Source organism: Copidosoma floridanum, unplaced genomic scaffold, assembly GCF_036245765.1.
Source record: "Copidosoma floridanum isolate Cflo_tuat_1 unplaced genomic scaffold, Cflo_Japanese_pri ptg000020l, whole genome shotgun sequence".
NCBI lineage: Eukaryota > Metazoa > Arthropoda > Insecta > Hymenoptera > Encyrtidae > Copidosoma > Copidosoma floridanum.
Genome location: NW_028321897.1, coordinates 12,491,529 through 12,513,458, shown reverse-complemented (window position 1 = coordinate 12,513,458; position 21,930 = coordinate 12,491,529). Strand labels below are relative to the sequence as shown.

Genomic DNA, 21,930 nt, shown 5'->3' with positions numbered 1-21,930 from the left:
GTATCGTTCGTAGTTCCTATTGATTTTAGCTCGTGAACTGAATTTGTTACTATTTTATTAATTTGAAGTCCTTATTTGATACATATAGATAAATTTCGTTACAATGTTCTCTTCATAAAAGAATTATAAAAAATTTATTCTTTTAAACATATATCATTTAGATCACTCTAACAACGATTGGTATTTATTATATAACTAATAACCAACTAACATCCATGATTGATAGTTTTAACGAATTGTTTAATGTTTTCAAATGTTTTGTGCGGTGTTCTCCAGTGGGCTTTAAAACTACACGAATAAATTCGTGGAAAAAAAAAGATGTTGCAGCTTTTTGCTTTCTCTGCTATCCCCAGAACATTTTTAGCTGGCTTTCCTCACTGTACCTCACTCCTTAGCGTAGTCCGAGATCACTAATGCCCTTAAGATACATCTGTAATTCTTCAAGCAAAACCTTATGCCCTATATGTATAAAGGTACTCAAAAAATATGGTAGTCAAGAGTAGGCTAAGAGTAAGACCTTAGAGGACAGGTGACTAGTAAAAAAAGCGATTTTTTTCTTGATGGTGTGTTCTTATAGCGTCAAAGTAAGTAAAACAGGCCTTTGGTTTAATGAAATCAACCAATAAGTGATATTCTTGTATACTGCTTTAACAAAAAAGTAGACTTAAACGAAAATGTTTAATGAGTTAAAATATAAAAGTTTAACAGTATTAATTAATTCTTCTGATTATGATTTTTGGATCAGTGATGATACAAGCTTGTTTCAGCAACAAAAGGAATACCAAATACAAAACTGAGCATAACAAATAAGTTAACAATTTTTGCAGTAATTATTTCAGATTTTAAAATATTAAAATTAGAATATAGTTAAATAATCTGTTAATTTTAATTGGTATGTATTATTAAAAAAGGACAATTAATGCTTAGATAACTTGTCTATTCATACGTACAAGACAAGTCATACACACATACGTATAACAACAGTTCTTATACATACATGCAATCTTACAAGAAGGCTGTTCATGTTATATGTCAGCATATGATGTAAGATGCATCTTGAAGATCATAGACGTGTATACACAAAAGTAACGTACAAGCTCCACTTATCGTATGAACTAGTGTACATACATATTGCATGTTGTATGAATTTAGTGACTAATTTGCGTTTTTACTTATAGAATAATTTATCAGTATTAAGTCGTAACGTAACATGACCCTTTTTTTATTGTCACTACCGTTGGCCACAACAAAATAATACAATTTTTGTAGCTTAATGAGATGAGCTATAACAAGATTTTTTTATGTTAATTTTTTTTTTAAGTTATACATTTATAGGCACGTTCTGCACTGCAAAGTAATTAAACGATTTGAGATTAGTGACTTAAAAAACGTGTAACAAAAGTCACTTTTTCATTTCACCTTTTCCCTAACGTTGTCTTACTCGTACGTTGTACACTTTCCCACTTTATCATGCAGCAGTGCTAGACTAGCATTAAAGTCCCCACTACAACTTTTCCCACTACGTCCCGCCTGACTGTTTCACGCCAGTCCCTTCTCTTCCACACTATATAACACACATTTTGTAATTTAAAAATATTTCTATTACTATTTTTTATTTTTAAAATTATGCTCTCTGATAAAAAATAAAAAAAAAATCACCCAAACGCTTACACTAAGATTAAAACCCCTGATATACGAGCCGAACACATTACCCACCCTGCCAGGAGCAGTCCTAACATTTCAAACTCGATTACTTTTTCTGATGTTGTGGTTTATAAGTTATTCTTAGTGTAAGCTTCTATTGACCTTATATTTGTTAACTTACTTTCATGAAAAGTGACAATAATTAATTAATAATTTGTTTAATAAACTAATATTTTTAGTTTAATGTTTTTTTTTCAAAAGCTTAGAAATTAGTATATTTCAGCCAAGTAGCTTTTCTACGTCTTACATTTATTAACTTATCATTAATCTCTTACTTTTGAAACAAGTAAGCTAATATTTTTACAGTTTTTTATATTCTTTTAAATTTTTAACAATTTAAAAAAAACCTCTTTGTACTGTATAAATAGATTAATAAATTTTCATTACGTTTTCGTCTTGTACGACTTTTTCCTTGTAATTAAGGTGATTGATTTACTTAAGAAACTTTATCACATGGTTAGTAGGGAAAAAGTTCAACTGAAAGTTTAAAGAGGTCAGTGGAGTAGAAATATATACAGCAACGCTGCAAACTTTATTACATATAATTAGTCCATATGAATGTACTAACATACAGGCTTTTACGCATGCTTGACCTATTCCTTGTATTATTAAAAAAAAATGTATAGATCTTGTTAAAAATAATTCAAACTTATCTAAAAAAAATCGTTGATGAAAACAAAAACTATTTTAAGTGTACTTTTAATGTTTGAATAATGTCAATATAAAAAAACCTATGTCTGATGAACGTCCTCAACGGACGTTTACTGGTATGTAGTACTATGCTATTAAAGAAAGTGGTACAAAAGGATGCTTTGTCCTTATTTCTTACATACAATGACATTTATCTATTACGTGCGAAGTTGGAATAAGTGTGTGACCGTATGTAACAGATGTGAGTGTGACGTTACAGATGTAATCAGCGTAGGCAGTAGAAAGTTTGCTTTTAAATCATTGGAAGATTCAATAAAATTGCATAGTCTTTTACTGGCCAGCCTACGCATTGTTTATATAGAATTGTGCCATAAGTAATTGCTTATATGTAACATAAATGTTATAAAATGTGAGTACGCTAGGTATTAGTAACGTTGGAAACTTTTTTTCTGTTTTTTTTTTAATTTTTTAATTTTTTTAGTAGGTTCATGATTAAAGTTGTCAGTTAATGCTGTAATTAAATTTTTTTTAGTGACATGCAGTGAATAAAATAGTGAAGGAATTGAATGATGCTGTGAAATTGTTGTTCATGCACAACCAAGGAGAAGGTGAAGAAAATAAGAAGGCACGATGAGATTAAGTTTTTCTATTGCCGATTTTCTTGCCAAATGCTTTTCCTTTATTTTTTAAATTTGAAGCCTTCCCAGAAATTTAATTTTAGATACGTACTATACGTAATTACTAAATAAGTATGTAAGTTCATTTTTTTTTTTTTTAAGGACTTGATTATAATATATTCGTCCAAAGAACGTTAATTTTAGTGGAAAGCGTTTTAGTACATCTTGGAACACTTGCGAAAGACTCGCCAACAAGTATGGTTCTGTCGTTTATTTACAAAACTTACGTATGTACAAAAATTTACGTAATAGTTCTTGTAAGGGTGTTTACCTACTATTTTTGGTCTAATATTTGATAAACCAATTTCAACCCTGTACCAGCAAGTAGTCATAGGTCGTTTTGTTTCGAATCGGTGATGCTAGATTTTTTCTAATCTTATGTATTGCTATAGGTGTATCATGTTCCGTTATGAATATTTGTGGGCCGTTCAATCTATTAAAGTAAGCTCTCTGATAAACTGACTGTGGCAACTTTGTAGATTTTTTTCTTATTTAAATATATACATAAAAATCAAATTAAAGCTATTACTACTATATTAGTAAAATTTTCAATTAGTCTTGTGACAGTTATTGCTACGTTTGATAGTTTGCTTGGTTTTATTGCGATACTTTTTCAGATTTTCTTCATCCTACTTAGAGCTTTTGCATTATCTCGTTTGGTTTGTTGATGTATTACGGTCCACTTTAATTCCAGTATTGTATCTCCATACTAGCTGTAGCCATATGCATACGAAATATAGTTACTGTTGACCGTTAGCTCTCTTGTATCTTGTAATTAAATTTCTGTCAATTGTGTATAAAGTACAACCATTTCTTAGTGGTTCAAAGTCTTGTACAATGAATTTCTGTTGATAGATATAATGCTATATATCAAAGTCTTCATGCTTCTGTAGGCTAATTCGTAAATGATGTGAATGTTCAAGGATTCAATTTTCAACACAATATTTAAAAAAATCGTATCTGGTCAGCAGTGTACGATGTTTTTAATTTCAAATGCAATTTTTTAAAAATTTTTTGTCGGCATAAAAATAGTTTTGAAGAGAATCACTAACGATACGGTAACTATGTGAGGGCTCTGTGTTAATATGTTCTTTTCAATTGGTATTTTAAATGGTTCTTGACCTGTTTGTCAAAAACTAAGTTTCATTGCTAACCTACCTTCTATGACTACTACGTTTGTTTTGGACGGTGCGTGCAGGCGTTCAAGAGTTGCAGTTGAATCATCCCAAGGTAGGGTCTATTCTTTTTTACATGGATCAACCTTATTACAAATTTTTTATTGGTGTTGGTTTCGTATCATTAGTTAATGTACGTGTCCTTGTGTTGTGCTGTGTACTTTACTGACGTGCTAACATTTATAAGTACTTTGTAAGGACTTAGCGTGACGAATAAGTATTTTGCAATAGAGCTAGTCTATTCTTATATTTTTAATTTACACTCAGTTTTTCTATTATCATTATTAAATCTTTGTGCAGCTTTAGACTTACTAATTTTTTCATAACTTTTTATCAAGTCACGCTTCCGCAAGACGAGGTAAGTTTGAAAAAAGCAGACAAAGCCTCAGCAACTGTGCTACTATTTACTTCAGATTTGCACACTCGAATTTTCAAATACTGAAAAAAAAGTATTTGTGCTGGTATGCCTGATGTATTTTTGGTTAATGAAGTCTCTTTAATTCTAGTCCACATTTTTACCAAAAAATAAAGGTCAAAAAGTCGTTAAAATAACGGAAACGAGACATGTGTACATCGAAATGGTCAAAACAACAGTTTTTCAGGCTCAGTGTCCAAGAAATGGTCTTATCGTTAAGTTAGCTGCAAGCCAAATTCTTTTTTTGTATAGTTGGAATGGGCGTGTTCTTAAAATCAAGCAGATCTGCCAACAGTGTGATATTAGCTTCAGGTACTTTCTAATTACACAAATTCACAGTAGAGGATAGCATGCAGTGTTGAGAGTTCTCAGTGACTAAAATGGTAACTTTGTCACTTCTTCCTATCAGGTAAATAGGTAGTATTTTTAATATGAACTTATCACTAGGATATCATATAAATAGGCTATTGGTATATATTAAATACGAGTAATAAACTTAAATATTTTTTTTGTATACTTTTATTGGCAATTTAAAATGAATCGTGTAACACAGCTGTAACAGTATCAACATAATCTGATTAATTAGATTGGAAACTCTTATAATTTTTAAGATTACCCTAAACAAGCTGTTAACCTAAGCCTTATTTAATTTAGCGATTTGGATAGTAAATAATCATACATTAATAATCAATTTTTTGAGTACTAGTTAAATAGGAAATAATTAAAAAAAAACAATTCTTTTAGTAACTTAGATACCACTTTCGTATGTTTGTGATGAATAATTGTTTACTGTGAGAAAGCTTCAGGTATTAAATAACTATTATTAAGAATATTTGAATTTAATCATTACAAAAAAAAATGATTAAAGGTATTGAAATAAATAACAAATTTAGGATTTTTAATGTTCATAATTACTAAGTATTTTATCTAAAAAATTTGTTGGAAAAAGTAATTAAATTTATGTAGTAAACTTAAAGAGAAATTGCTAAAAATGATTTGATAAAGTAGTTTAGTAAAATAAAAAAAAAGAAAAGAGCATCTTAGATAAAAATTCTGAAACTCTATTTTTTAAGACAATTTATTTTATTTGGTGACTTAAGAAACTGTTTTTTGAAAAAAAAATGCATTTAAATATACTTGAAACATTTTAAAATAAGCAAATTTTTGTAGAAATTCAGTGGGACTGTTGTTGATCACCGTAGCTATGTTTTACAGACTTCATTTCAATCCAGTACTTTCTAATTTGAGCAACATTCAATATTATTAAGTTCTTGAAATTTCACATTTTAAAATGGTATTTTCCTAAGAAGTAATGATATTCCATTAAAAATAGTTTTCTACAAACGTTAAATGTTAGATAAGTTTGATGTATTGAGTTCATATTTTGTAAGGAACTTTTGAACCTTTATACACACTTGCAGTGAATAGTATTCTTCCAATTAAATCTGTAGCCTTAACAAAATCTGAAATGAAAATATAAAAATGGTCAAGTTTTTTTTTGCGCAGAGTACATTTTGTATGACATTCATAGTATAACACTGTTTAGTAATCGTACTTTAACAAAATCAAACTAAGTAATATTAACTTTTGACTGGTATTCCATGGAAACCTCACATCAAATACATTAATGCCTTGCTATGTAGAAACTATATAAAGATGTTAAGGCAAAAGGCAATATTAAGTAGTTTGATTTTGTTAAAGTACGATTACTAAACAGTGTTATACTATGAATGTCATACAAAATGTACTCTGCGCCAAAAAAAACTTGACCATTTTTATATTTTCATTTCAGATTTTGTTAAGGCTACAGGTTCATAAGGAAGAAAACTATTCATTGCCAGTGTGTATAAAGGTTCAGAAATTCCTTATAAAATATGAACTCAATACATCAAACTTACCTTACATTCAAGGTTTGTAAAAAACTATTTTCAAGGGGATTATATCTTTCATTGTATTCTAATTTGATATATATTTTTTTAAGACTTCAACGCACAATATAAGTATGTTTTTCTCCTCAATACGATATTTTATGCGTAAAGTTGTGAAGATAATTTATATCTGCATTAACTCCATCTTAATCCTTTGCATTCATCGATCTAAATATTTTTTGAAAGCTACACTACGAACTCTGTTGGTGATCGTCTTATTTTAATCTGGCTTGAAATTTTTTTTACTATATTTCTGAAATACGTCTTCTTACAACCTCATTGTATTATTTTGTTGAACGAATCAAATTGTTCAGAGTGTATCTACGAACAAAATTTTTGCATACTTAGTTCTTAAGTAATCTAGTCCTTTGTTGAGATATAGTATCTAGTTGTTCATGGTGTTTGGTCTGAACCTTGAAGAACACAGAAGGCGTTTTATTAAATTTTTAAAGCGGTTTTCGAAAGCTAACTGAACAATTCAGCCGAAAAAATTTCAATTTTTGAAACGTGAGAAAAGTACTGGGACACGTAAAAGGAAATGGACAAATAAAAACAGATCAAAGAAAAAATCAAAGCAGCGAAGAAATATCAAAGCCCTACTAAAGCGAAAAAAATCAAAAAATTACTTGGATTTATTGGATATCATAGACGATTCATCCAGAATTATGCAAAAATTGCTTAGCCGATCTCCAAACTCTTGAGAAAAGGATCAGAGTTCAAACGGGAAGAGCAGCAGAAGCACGCTTTTAAAACACTAGTTGACGCATTATGTTGTAAGCTAGTACTCATTGCACTGGTTGAAATTGCGAGAATCTATTATTGTTGCAAATTGCAGAATACCAGTAATAATAAATAGCGAATTAGGAAATCACAGTACGGGACTCGATGATTGGGACAGGCAGCTGATACAAGCAAGCTTAGTGGCCAAAAAGGCGAGGAGAGTTAAAGGCACCCAAGTGTTAACGAAAGCAGACAAGGAAGGAGGAAAAACCAAGACAAAAGAAGAGAAGAGTGAAGGAGAGACACCACAGTACGAGCATACAGCGAATAAGCCGCTTACTGTCGGTACGTACGAATGTAATAGAAGGGTGCAAAAAAACTTCTTTGATTACGCCGAAAATAATAAGCCCTTCGAAGAAAATAGCAATAGATTATTGTGACACGCCGCAAACGTTAAATAGTACAGGGGCTTAAAACGCAGAAGAAGAAGAACATAGGTTAGCCAAGCGCTCAGTGAGGCGTAGGAACAAACTTCACTCTAACAACAGAGGCAGACAAGGAACCGGATACACACGACTTGTTGGAGGGAAGATCAGACGAACTGCGGGCACAAGTTATGATCGACATAAAGAGGCTAGATGTAAAGGGAAGGCCGGGAATGAGGATTGATGTGTGGCAGCCCAATAAAAAGCGCATAAGGCCCCTACCTAAACCACTACCTCACCAGATTTTTAAAGCAACTGTTAGCCATGAATTAAAGAGAGTACAATGATGATAGTTATAACAATTTAATTAATGTTAATAATAATAATCATAGTAGTATTAATAATAACAATGACAGAGTCAATACAGAATATGAGAGTTATAAGGCTAGTATACCTATATAGTATATTGTATGGGAAGACAGGAAACACAGAAACGTACGTGTATAAATAAATATATTTAAAAAAAGCGTTATTTTTTATAAATTTGCGATCCTCAGACGAGCTGCGAGTGAACAACAAATTATACGAAAAAAAATATAAAATAACTGATCACTGCGCAACCACGAGATATTCTGACTATTAACCCATCCCCTTGTAAATAAAGAACATTGACAAAATTCGTACAAAAACTTAGTTTTCCTCAACTTTTGCGGTCTCTGGACGCGCCACAAAAAGAAATGCGTTGATGGAAGAAGGTAAATAAACAATAATGTTACGACCAAAAAAATGGTAGCACATATATGCACATTGGTAAAGGTGGAGAGTTATAACAATAACATACGAATAAAATGCGAACAAAACATATATCATACAAGATGTGCTCATAGCATTCTTTAACGAAAAACGTAACAAAAAGAATTTATAATAATAATAAGAATAATAATAATAAAAATAATAAAAAAAATTGTAATTATAATAATAGTCATAATAATAAGGGTCATGTAAGAAAGATAAAAACAATAACAATAATATAATAAACAGGTAGCGTTACCAAAACAAAAGCGAGGCACTACAGTCTTCTGAAATTATATAACACGTATAAACATAATATTAATTAGGTTGTAAGCATAATACATGCAGGATCCCATAGACAAAAAAAATAAATCAAGAGGCAAACAGGAGTCTGAAAAAAATATCGATCAGATTTTAGGTAACGAAAGCTTATTGTTATTACTGCTAGATACTGTGATTCCCTAAAGCGATTACATTTGTGGCGTTTAAGACCACCTTCTTTTTCTTCGAACATAATCTAAAACACCCCACTACTCCCAGGAATTCCACAGAGATCTTTCTGGCACGGACCTGGAGCAATCGAAAGCAATTCTTGTAACCCGATTGAGGCCCACATACTGCTCGGCAACGCTGCTGCAAACAACACCAACAATCTCTGCTGAAATGAACCTGCCCAGCACCTCAGGGCGTGGGACACACCAAATGTCCGGCAATGTTACGGTGGTGGCAAACCACCAGGGTAATTTAGCAAGAAAGAAAAAAAAGCACAAAAACACAAAAACAAAAAAACAAAAAAAACAAAAAAAGGTGAGAAAGCTAGTTAAGTAGTAACCAACCCTGGAAAACATAGTGGCTACGGCACGCATACTTAAGTTTATTAATCGACAAACAGCTGCAATCCAAGCTAGCAAAAAGGGAAAGAAGAAAGTGGTAAACAATAATTGCAATTAATGGGCACAAGTGCCGTTGGATTATCGAAATCTATAAAGTTCTATTATAATTCCATTTCCATACATGACACACAAGAACGGAAGGAAGGGAGTGGGAAAATCTTACGAACAGAAATTCGGACGGACTTATATAAGCCAAATAAGCCTCTGGCACAAGCTTATCAGTTCTCGGACTCGCCTCTGTTGGAGCATAATAATATTTTAATGCGTTGATACGGATTATTTATTGAATCACCAACAAAATTAAGAAAAGTAAAAGAAAAAGAAATAAATTAAGAACAAAAGATGAATTATAGAAAAAATAAAGAAGACGTGAGAAAATATTAAACATGCGGCAACAACGACGCGTAGTCGATCTAAAATAGCGAGAAATATATGTATACATACTGTATAGTGAAAGAGAAAATAGATGTCTGTAAAGAGAGTGCCACTCTCGCAACTGAAAATAAGCACCTGATTCTTGAATGGTGCAATGGTACAAACGGTACATTGAGTCACGTCTTTTTCGAGTAAACCATCTTCTAGGTACATATATGAGCATGGGCGTAAATAGTAAAATAGAAAAATAGATAGAACGTTAACAAGGACGATGCATAACCGTACGGCCAACCCCTCTCTCTTTTCGCCTCTCTCTCTCTCTCTCTACCGCGGTTCTTAAAAGATTTTAAAAACAAAAATATACCCGTGGGAAACGAAAAAGATATACGAAATGAAAAGTCATTACGGTGGCGCGTATCACCAAGCATACCGTAAAGTCACACTTCAGTGAACCGTAGGCCCCTTTACCCTCCGTAACCAATTTACGAGGTAGTGTAAGAAAAGGAAGAGCGGTCAGACCGGAGAGATTTCGCGTGGATGGCAGTGAAAATATTAGGAGCATCTGCAGAATAGCTTGCATTTCAAAATAAGAACTCACCAGCTCTCGTGAGTTTCAGATTTTAAGGATTAAGAGAAAAAGAGATGCTATGTGTTCTGTTGCTACCTGCTAGTACGCATTGCTTTGGTCTTAGCGATGCAAATTTACCAAATCAAATATAAATATAAGGATATTTCTGCTTTTATACTGCGTATAGTTCTTCCAAATTGAGCAGCAGTACTTGTTTTTAAACTTTCTGTTATTTTCCGTCACGTGTTAGTACGTTTATTATATCTTTAATACCTGGCATGATAGACAAAACTTCGTCTCTAACATAAAGTAGTTGAACGATATCAATAAAATCTTCACTTAAACTTTTTCCAATAATAAAGAAATAATTGTTAAAACTTTAATTTAAAACAATGCTTATATAAGTTGATGGAAAACAATTATTAAGAAGTTTCTGTAACAGTTTTCTACATGACTGTACATAGACAAACTCGAAGTATGGAGACTTTCATATTTATTAATTACATTAGAAAACATCTAGGTCATTAGGTTTGCTTTCTCCAGATTGACATAAGGAATTAATTAGTCACTTTCCTTTTTATAAAGGTTATATGTTTGACTGATAAATTAAGAAAAAATGCAGCTGTTGTAAACATTGATAAACATGATTATTAGCATTATTTTGATTTATTAACCTGTAATTAATTCTAATGTTTGTCAGTATAATTTGATGATAATATACAAATAGTTAATTTAAAAATATTTTTAAAAAACAAAAATTTTTTTCAAATAGCAGACAATTTATAACATTTATATTTTTTATTTCAATCCTAATTCTTTAGATATCAGCAAAAAATTGCTGCAAGCAAAAAAATATGTTTATTATTGTATAAATAAAGAATCACAATATGCAACTTGTTACGTACCTTGTTTAAAACTTTGAATAGATAAAATTCTTTTTTCTGCTACTACTTTTTTGGATTGATTAAGCACTGAATTAGAAACATCAAAATGATATTTCATCGCTGAATAAGTCTGGTTTGTTGGCAGAAGACTAAATATTTTGTATTCTTGTTTATAAGAGCATGATTTATCATGGTTTATTAATCAAATATCATTCATAAACTGTGAGGCATCAGTTACTACATTTATAGGTACAGATAATTCAAGATACTTCATACTTTTCCATAAAATCATCGATGATATTTGTTATTACCAAGTCCCCAGTATTTTAAGAAGTTACTGTAAGTATAGTAACATAGTCTATAATATTCAATAAATATATTTTCTTCATAAATATTAGTACGACTATAACTTTTTTTTAAAATTATTATCTGAAATCTTACTTAAGATTTTCCAGAAAAGTTTTTTTTTTTAAGAAACTCAGTAAATTGATACTTAGCATGACAAAATGATTATTAATTTAATACAAAGATGGTATGCCTACTAATAAAATATTTCTCAAAAACTCCAATACGTATTCGGTATCCAGTTTATGAGACATAATATTTAAAACTTTAATGTATAATATTTTTTAGTAACTCATAATAATAGTTATAACAAAATATTAATATAAGTGTTATGTAATATTATTCCAATTAAAATAATGTAACTGTTTTAGTATACCGTGTTTAACAATAAAATTAAGTTAATAACAGATCTTATTGCTAACACAATGTGCAATTAAATGAACTACTGTAAGAAATATATTTTGTTTTAATGAAAAATATTTGGACCACAATTAAAAAGCATTTAAGCTTTTGTATAGCAACAATTGTGGTAAATAAACAGAAGTAAAGTTTTTTTTAATTTTGTACGTATTTTTTGTGAATGTTAAATTATTTTGCTAACGTGTGCATAAGCCATGCTGGGCTCATCCAGGGGATACTACTGCCAATACTGTGTAGTGAATGTACGTGTACACAGATCGGCTCCCATTCGTGCCCTTGCACATGTGCAGATGAGCAATGTATAATTTATTACCGAAACATTTCTGTAATACTAAATAATTCCCATTAAAGCATGCTCTCCCCTTCTTGAATTTTATATTTTTTCATTGTGTGGTTCTAAAACAGTAATAAAAAAACTTAAAGATCCATCTAAAGGTGGAGCCCCACCACTATATATTTACCATAAATTGAAAATTTTGCCAATTTTTTTTAATTTTCTTTGCAGTTTCAAGTTACTAAAACATAATAATATCCACTGACCATTCTACAGTATCTTGCAAACGATATTTGTTTGCTTAATCATACTGTTTATTATACTTGTTGTAAAAAGGCAATGAACACAAAACTTGTTTGAATATTTTTTAAAACGTGTCATAATCTAGTTTTACTAGAGAAAAAAAATGTAAGATTGACGATTAACTAAGTAATTTGGAATAGAAATGTATATTTTTTCAATCTATTATAAATTATTCAGTTTCTTATTAAATCACACATTCGTGTATTTTACAGCTTACACATACACAAAAAAAAAAATAACCTTGTTCTACTTTAGCCAAAGAAGCCCACATTTTGACAATCATTGTTTTAAAGTACTAGGCGCATGCAAGCATCAAAGCTATCGTTTCAAAATGTTCCCAAACATAAGATAGTACTATACACAACTGAAGTGTAGTAATGGTCAATACAACACACGAGTAGTTAGTATATCTTCCTACACATATTAAAAAGACTTGATTATACGGAACTTAAAATAACTATTAATGAAACGTAACCAATATTTAAAGCTTTCAAACGAAAAAATTTAGAAAGCAACGAATTTATTACGCAGTCGATGGATCAATCATATAATAAATATATAAATTATCGATTAAATAATCATATAACGGTTTTTTTAAGCCTTTGAACTTTCATCGCAAGTATTTATAAACTTTTCTCTCGAAAAAGTCTGCTTTAAAGAAGCTCCCCCGTGCAGAGATGCGAACCCTAAATAAGACAGATAACAGTCCGTAGAATTACCAACTTATAGACAAATATAAATAAGTTAGTCCTGAGAAGATAACGAGCTCAACCAGCAGACTGCGGGCTGTACTTATCACCAGCTTTGATTTCTTACATTCTTAGTCATTACATTTCTGTGTATCATTAAAAAAAGAAAGTTTCTTTCTACAAGAGTTGTGTGATCTTATTTCAGGACCGTCAACTTATTTAGGTTATAGGGTTGTTTTCATAGAGTGTGTGCTTCATAATGTCAAAGATTATTTTTCAATATATCAATAATATTTCATAATTTTGCCAGGTAAATAATATTTATAAGAATACTATTAGATTCAGCATACTTAAACTATTAAATTTATCTGGTCTAAAATGTCATCTTCGATTTTTAATCAGGTATCCCAAAAACAACAAAAGAGTTATACTTAGTAAGTGTTCTTCCTATCAATTTTTTTCTTCTTCAGGTAGGATTACCAAGAAAATATGTGAAAAATAAATTTTAACGCAAAATTTTTTGCGTATAGTTTAATGGTTATTTTTAAACTCACGAATTAAAAAATTTATTAAATGTGAGACGCTATATTAGATCTGCCATGTTTAGTTCTAAGAAACTAACTTTAGATTCATTATCAGCGACCCCAAAAACCCAAGGGTACATGATAATTTTTTTTACACTCTGTTTTGTAATGAGATGTACCGTTAAAACTGTGAATTTTGACGTTTCGGCCCTAGTTTTGGCCATGTCAACGCCCAAGATACAAATAGAAAGTTGAAAGAAAAAAAAATTCTACCATGGCAAACCTTACGAAAATTAAGATTTGAACTTTTAACCTCGAGAGCAACTGTGAAAACTACGTTCAAGAAGATTAAGTATAAGCTTATTGTATTCTACAAAAAAAATACTACCAAATTACGATTGTTTAATACTTTTTTCAATTTGCACCAATTTTCCTACAAAACTCGCAATTTCAAAGTACTATAATAAACTTAGAGTTTGTGACAGTCACAAAGAGTGACGATGTAGGTAAAAAAATCTGTGAAAAATTTTGTAACATTTTCTTGACAAGTACTGTTGATCTCCATATGTTTCGAAAAAAAAAAAAATTATTTTGACTCTCCATGTTCACGTGGAATGTCCCATATATATATATTAATATATATAGTTACATATGATTTTAATGGTTTTTAAGGGTGCTTATTTAACATTTGACAAGCAATTTCAGGCAAAATGTTAGTAATTAGCTGTATAAATGATTTATATATATATATATATATATATATATATATATATATATATATATATATATACATATACATATATACATACATCTCCCTATATTATATAGTTGTATTAACGAAAGTGAGTCTCAGCCCTCCTCCCCCTCAGCTCCCCCTTAGCTCTCTTTCTATTAACGTAGATATTTGCTTGTTTTCACGTCACTTTTAATCTCATTATATTTGAGTGAGCTCCCCCCCCTTCCACCTCAGCTCTTTCTCTCTACCTCTCCCCATAAAATTCTTATTTATCAAATGTTTTACCATTATAAATCTTTAAAAATATACGTAATTTAGAACCCAAGTCATACCTCGTTTTTAAGGTTTTTTAAGTCACTGATCATAGGTTTCCCTATGTCTATTCGCTTACCCTTACTCAATATGTCTGTGAAGTACCATTATTTGTTTAACTCGATGGAACTTATACATTTAAAATCTCTTTTTGGTCTATGTTTACTTCCCCCAAATATAAGATTCTTGATCACCTTCGGACTTTATTAACAAAAAGACAGAATTCAGGAGAAGGTAAGATTTAATAGACAAACGTAATTAAGCTTTCGAGTCAATAATTATTTCTGTTAGATTAATGTTGTGACATTTTATGTGTCATTTTAACCCATTTATTCTTGTAAAACGATTTCCACATTTTTACATATTTGTTTTTCCTGGTTTTCATAAATTAACATCCATCTGTTTAAATGTGACGATCTTCAAAGTTACATATTTTTGAACTACTGCAAAATTTTTTGTTAAACAACATTTTTAATTTTTGATTTATTCTCGCATTCAATTTAAGTAAAAATTTTTTTTGGATTCTTACATTTTAATAAGGCAACATACAATTGTCTGAAAGAGAATCAAGGTTTTTCAATATACAATTTTAAGGAATTAAAACTCTCTTTTTCTGATTTGTTGATAAATATAGAACATGCTAATACAAAGGGAAACTGTTTTCTATGTCAGACAAAAGGTAATGATAATAAGGTGCCAGTATTCAATGCTATTCTGGGAATATAAGCTCTGCTTTTTTTCTCCCATAATTATTTCTGCTTCTATTTTATACTTTAATAATTTTGCTATTTTTTATCTTGTGCCTTTACAGAGACCGTCTGATATACTTAAAGTTCCTAGTAACACTACTATATCATTTATTTTTAATTTTAATTCGTGTGGTGGAAGAACCTTTCCAATATTATTTTAAAATGCTATTGGAAAATTAATATTCATATTATATTTTTATCAACTCCTTTGTAAGTCATGTATTCTGCTGTTGTAAACTAATTCCCAGCCTGCATCGATAAATACCCGAGTAATGTTGTTATTTTGTCTACTTAATCTGTAAGTGGGGGGTTGGCGCGCGGAGCGTGCAGGGGGGCGTCAGCCCCAATAGCGTATATATGTATACATATATTCCCCCATGTTATATAGTATCTATATACATATTTACATATGTAACTTTATGTAAAATATATTTTAAATATTTTTCGGATGCCTACTAAAAGTTTTTTTTTGCTCTCAGATGGTGGCGCCAGCTGTCATTCCGGCCACCACAGGCTTCTGAAGACATTTCTTCCCCATTTGACAGTCGTCTTTCTAAGGAGTAGTGATTTTAAGTGCTTTGTAGACAGGGCATGTATTTCATTTTATGGTTAATCTTTTCCGTGTTGCAACTTATCAATGGCTCGAGTGTTAATATTTTGTGATAGTGATTTTTTGTAGGTTCAAAGTGCGTTTTAATGTTCAGTTTGCACGTGTAAGCAATAACAACATAAATAGCTTAAAGTCTATTTGTTTTTTAAATCCAGTTGAATGGGGTTCAGAATATTTAAAATCGTAATTGAAAAAGTGAAAGGAACTGACAAACTGATATAAAAAATAATTGAGAAATAAATAAAAAAAGCGATTTAAATTGAAAAACACTTAAAAACATAAAACGAACTAAAAAACAAAATGGAAAAACAAGATAAAAATTAAGGAAATGAAATTTTTTCAACAATAAAAAGGAAAAAAAAAATAAATGAAAAAAAGAAAATAAATTCAAGTAAAAGCTAACGAAAGAACAGAAATACAACATAGAATAAAAAAAAAAGGTAAAATTAAATTAAAATACAGATGAAAAGTTTTAAAAGATTGAAAAAAATAAATAAATAGAAAAAAATGAATAAATAAAATAAAAAAAGATTGAAGAAAAACGTTGAAAAAAAAATAATTCATGGAAATTAAAAAAAAAAATTTTTTTTATTTAAAGAAAAAAACTAACGGGTATAAACGAGTCATAAGATGTATGGTTAATACAAAGTTTTTTAAACATAGAATAAGTGCCAAAAAAATAATTAACAATGAGATGTACGTCAAAAGACTTTATTTATTAGTGAAACAAAATTTTATAGTTAACAAGGGGGTCACGAGACTTATAGAGAGAACGAAACTTTATAAAAATAAGTACTGCATGTTTAGTTAAACAAAAACAAACAAAAAAAAGGTATTAAAAAATTAGTTTAGTACTTACAACAGCTTAACTTTGATAGTACTGCATTGATTTATGACGTTCTGTCAAAGTTAAACCATTGTGAGTACTGAACTAATTCTTACAACTTTTTTTTCGATTCTCAAGTTTTTAAATGCAGTACTTATTCTTATAGAGTTTTGTTTTTTTATGGGTCTTGCGAGCCTTTTGTTAACTGAGAAATTGTGTTTCTCTAATTTATTGACCCACATCTTATGTTTACTTATTTTTCGACATTCATCGTATGTTAAAAAAACTTTGTATTCACCGTAGGTCCCATGACTTATTTATTCTTCCTAGCTTGTTTCTTTGAATATTTTTTAAATTTTCATTCTGTCATTTTTCTTTTAAATTTTTGTGTTTTATCTTTTGTTTTTATTTCTGTTTGTTTTCTTTTAAGTTGTTATTAATGATCTAAATTCATTTCAGTACAGTTTTAGACATATCATTGACGCGCAGCGATAGTGCAATTTGTCACTTCTCCCTTAGTCGTAGATACCATTGCTACGTCAGGTTTTTGCGATAATTGTGCGTTAGCTTGGGGCTGATAAACTGGCCATATGCTTTTGTTGCTTTTTCCACGGTCCCATGGTTTATGTCAGTGTCGAGATTACAGCCTGAAGAGCTTTAACTCTCATTTAATAGCATGATTTAAGATGACAAAGCATAAAGACGTAAGAATAGAAGAAATTTTTGATGTTCTTTATGCTCCTCATCTTATTGTTCCACACACAAACCACTTGTGTTAAACGAAGATACTGAGTTTTTGTTTTTTGACTTGGTCTGTCCAGGTGCATCCCCATTGCTGTTGTGCTGATGCCTTCTACATCCTGAGATGTCACTTGAGGATGATGCTGTGTTGCCAATAACATGTCCGTCCTTACCTGCTGGATTGTTCCCTACACTGGCAGTGCTACTGTTTTTAGTGTTTACCCAAGCTTACCCAGGATGAAGGCTGCTATCCAACATGTACTGTCTCCTCAGCTTCTACTGCTTTCGTACCCCGTCTAAAACACACCCGATTATTAGTAGGAATGCCTCCCCTATAATACCGCTTAGTAAGACATCAGTTTAGCCTATTTCATATGCTCACAGGCTATTCCTTACCTTCTTAATTTTTATATTCGGTTCTTTGCTTGTTCTTACCTCTTGCGATTGTAAGACTGTGTCCTATAAGATTTTGCACTTTTAATGTTTTTTCTTTAATACTTTCCCCATTTTTTTTAGTTGTTAGAAGTCATTCCTTAAAAAGAAATTCCTGTACAAACTTTGGTCAGTTTCTTGTAATTATAAAGATTGCTGTATTTCTAATTATGCGATTTAGGACTTGGCTGGTACCTCTAAACGATGTTTCATTTCCTTTGCGGACTACTACTGATGGTATTAATATCCAGGCATTACCTGAAAATGCCCTGCATTTTGAATGAAGTGCTAAAGTACCCACCCCTAATCACATAAGTTATATTGTTACTTACTACTGTGCACCTGATTGACAAGGGCTAATCCATTGGGGTCAAGAAAATCTTCAAGTTTTGGGCAATCACTGAATGCCAGTAAGTTTCCTTTTATTTTTCTAATTTTTATTTTCTTTAGCCTTCGTTAAGTGTTACCTCAGTCAGCTCTTAGTCAATCTCTAAGAGCTCAATATTTACTAACATCTCGTATTAGTTGGGTCTCCCTACAAATTTGAATACTGCTGATTTTTTTTCATTTTTGTACTTTTTTCACTGCTATCAGATTTCATAAGTGGATAAATAGGTAAAACTTTTTGTGGCATTCTCTAGCTCTCGCGTACTTAAAGAAAGAATGCTTATTGAGTGACATATCAGTCGAATTATTTATCAAGACTTTACCATAGAGATAGATTACTTTTCTATTTGCAGAAGTTTGAAGGCGTGATACAGATCAATTTTTAAAATAACTCTTACTTCAGTTTGAGTCTTAAAACCACATCTTATTTTATGTAATTTTTCCGTTTACAGTTTTTTTAATTAAAGATCTTCTCTGTATGTCCGAGGGTTGCAAACAGACGATGGCTTGCAAAGGTAGTGAATAAAATTATTTCATCAGAGTCAGGGGATGTAGGTTGCTTGAGTTGTTTGAATCAAACTATATCTTCGTACTTGTGCTAGACGTTCGTACTCCATACAAAAAATAGCTAAGTTCTTGTGTAGAGGTAAATGTGTTTTGGTTTACTTTTTATTACATGTAACGGCTGAAAAAAAAGGAGACATGCTATAAGTGCATTGGTGGTGTGAAAACATTACATATATATTGTTATATACGTTATAGTTCATTGCATTTTGGTGTTTATGTGACTTTTTTCCAGGAAGCACTTTGCTATTTTACTTAACAAAGTCTTAATTACAGCTTTTTTTCTGTGATGCTTACGTTTTAGTTAAAGAAGCTTTTTTTGACGTTTGGAACTTTTTTAAATTGCTTCTGTGTGCGTGTGCAGTGTGAGGTTTTATGTCTGACTTTGTACTGTAACAGTATGTGAAAGAATAACTTAGGTGTTATTCCTGTTAGCTTACCTCATTGACTTGTATGTTTTTATGAATTCCTTTGTTATTGCGTATCTTTTTTACCTGGACTGCAAGCATCCTTGTTACTGGAACACTTACGAGGCAGATTCCGTGTTCCTTTTCTTTTTTTAATTGTAGATGAAGGTCATTATTTAGTAAGTCCATTATAATCTTGCCTTTAGTGATCACTGGGTTTCTAGAAAGAATATATACATAGTTATTTTTTTTAAGTCTATTAATTGAATTCAATTCATATCCTAATATATGTGACTTCAGCTGGATAAATCTGAAATCAACCTTTCCGGTGCGGAAGTGCTTGCGTGGTTTGTGATTTATCATCTCTGAGAACCAACGTCCGTATAAACAAAAGCAACATAGTATCCTTGCAAATACAGCTGTCAGAAGCTGTCATTGGCTCTCAGCATTATTCTTACTTTAGCTTTTCTAAGTGTTCTTGCTCACTTTGTATCCCCTTAAAATCTGAGCTCTTATTAAGCAACCTCGTTAGGGGTTAAGAAACTTTGGCATAGTTCTAATTAGACGGTGGTAATAACTGACTTGGCTCAGGAACAGGCTTATTTTCTTTTCATTAAATGGTATAAAGAAGTCTTTGGCTGCTTTGACTTTACTTGCATTTTTTCTGTTTCATTTTATTTTATAACAAATTGACATGTTTTTAGTTTAAAAAATGGGTTATCATTAACCATGTATTTTATATTTTTTTAAATACTATGATAAGTATGTCTAGAGGTATTGCATGTTATATAATGTGGTCTGAGTATACCCCTAGGTTCTGGTATTTTAACTTAAGAAGGGCTAACTCTATAGCTACAACCCAATGTATGAGGAGCTTTACAGCATCCGATCATTATTTGTCTATTCTGATGATTGCCATTTATCTCTGAAAATGCCATTTTATGTGCCTCTTCTTTGTTAATTTTAAAATAAAAAAATTATTGAAATTTTTTTTTTGGCACCAATGAATTAATTTTTCAAAGTCCTCTGTACGTACCTTAAGCTAAGCCGGTACTTAGAACAACATATTATAAATAGTTTTATTTATAGGTTTTATCATAAATTTTTAGTAGAAGTTAATTAAAACTTCTTTAATAATTTTAAGATGTCATGTACAACACTCGGATAGTAATTGTACTTTATGCCATACAAAATATTTTGTTTCTTTACTGAAAGTGTCATAAATCTGCACAATAATTTTAAGTCAGTTTAGTGTTAATGTTGTCCAAACGTTCATTTTTTATTAAAAATATCTACTTAATAACTTAAAAAATCTTCAGAAAAGTTCACGTGCTGTTATTCCTTGTGTTTTTTTAACATTTTCGAGTTGTCTTTTATAATAAAATGTATTATGATACTTTTTTTTACACAGCTTAACTCAAAGTGATGAAAATGAGTATTTTGAGTATTTTATTTTTAGTGAGCTTAGAATATTGTACTTATTATAGTTAAATAAGAAATTTTTTAAGTACTCTTATCAGTTAACTGGTGCCTTTTCAATTATCATGAGTATTAGAATTATCGTTGCCACTATAAAAAGTTTTTGTAAGTCATTTTTAAGCACTTTTTTTTGTAAGTCTTACGTTTTAACAGTGTTCAAAAATCGTTAAAAGGTGTCATTTTAATGTTAGTTTAACCTTTTAATAAACAAATATTGATCTTATATTGTTCCTAAATACTATAAATCATCATAATTAAATGATAACTTCCATAAAAAAAAGTGTTTGTTTAAATAGTTCTGACTGATATCAGGATCTTAGAAGATCTAAGCAATAATCTTAATTTCATCTTATAGTTTGCTTCAAACCTCATTTCGCATAATTAGACACAAGTTTTTGACTTTACTTTATAAAACTACAGCATTTGATCTCAACTTTTTATTCTATTCAGTCGTCAAAGTAGTTTTTAAGTTTAATAACTTATTATACGTTTATGACGCAATCTTCATAGAATCTTTGTCGATGTCATTAGTACAACTGTTGGTAGAAAAAGAATATAGAAATTTAAGCTTTCTTCTAATTAAAATATCTTTCCTTAACATAGTGACAATTAATAAAGTAAGGTCTTCATTGATTTGTTTGCACTTGATCAAAAAATTCTTTCATTACTTTACATAAAGTTCACTATAAATTAGGAATGTAAACTTTTTATAAAGTAAGTATTAAGAATAATAACTTAGTTGAATTTTTTAATTACGACTATTCATTAACGCTCTTATAAGAAAAATTTTTTTATTATTCCTAATCTTCTTTGGTTTTATATTTTATGAAAAGAGAAATAAGGCAAAAAGTCTCGTTATTGAATAAATCGGTTATTAGGTTCTGCAAGTTTTCCCAGGAATACGGGTAGAATAGTATTTTCTTAA

The 21,930-nt window shown here is 30.4% G+C and overlaps 1 protein-coding gene across 1 annotated transcript in view; it reads left to right on the top strand.

Annotated features, from left to right (window-relative positions):
- Nos (Nitric oxide synthase) overlaps positions 1 to 21,930 on the top strand; it is a 2,633,257-nt gene that overhangs the window by 735,029 nt on the left and 1,876,298 nt on the right. The gene's annotated exons all lie outside the window — the stretch shown is intronic.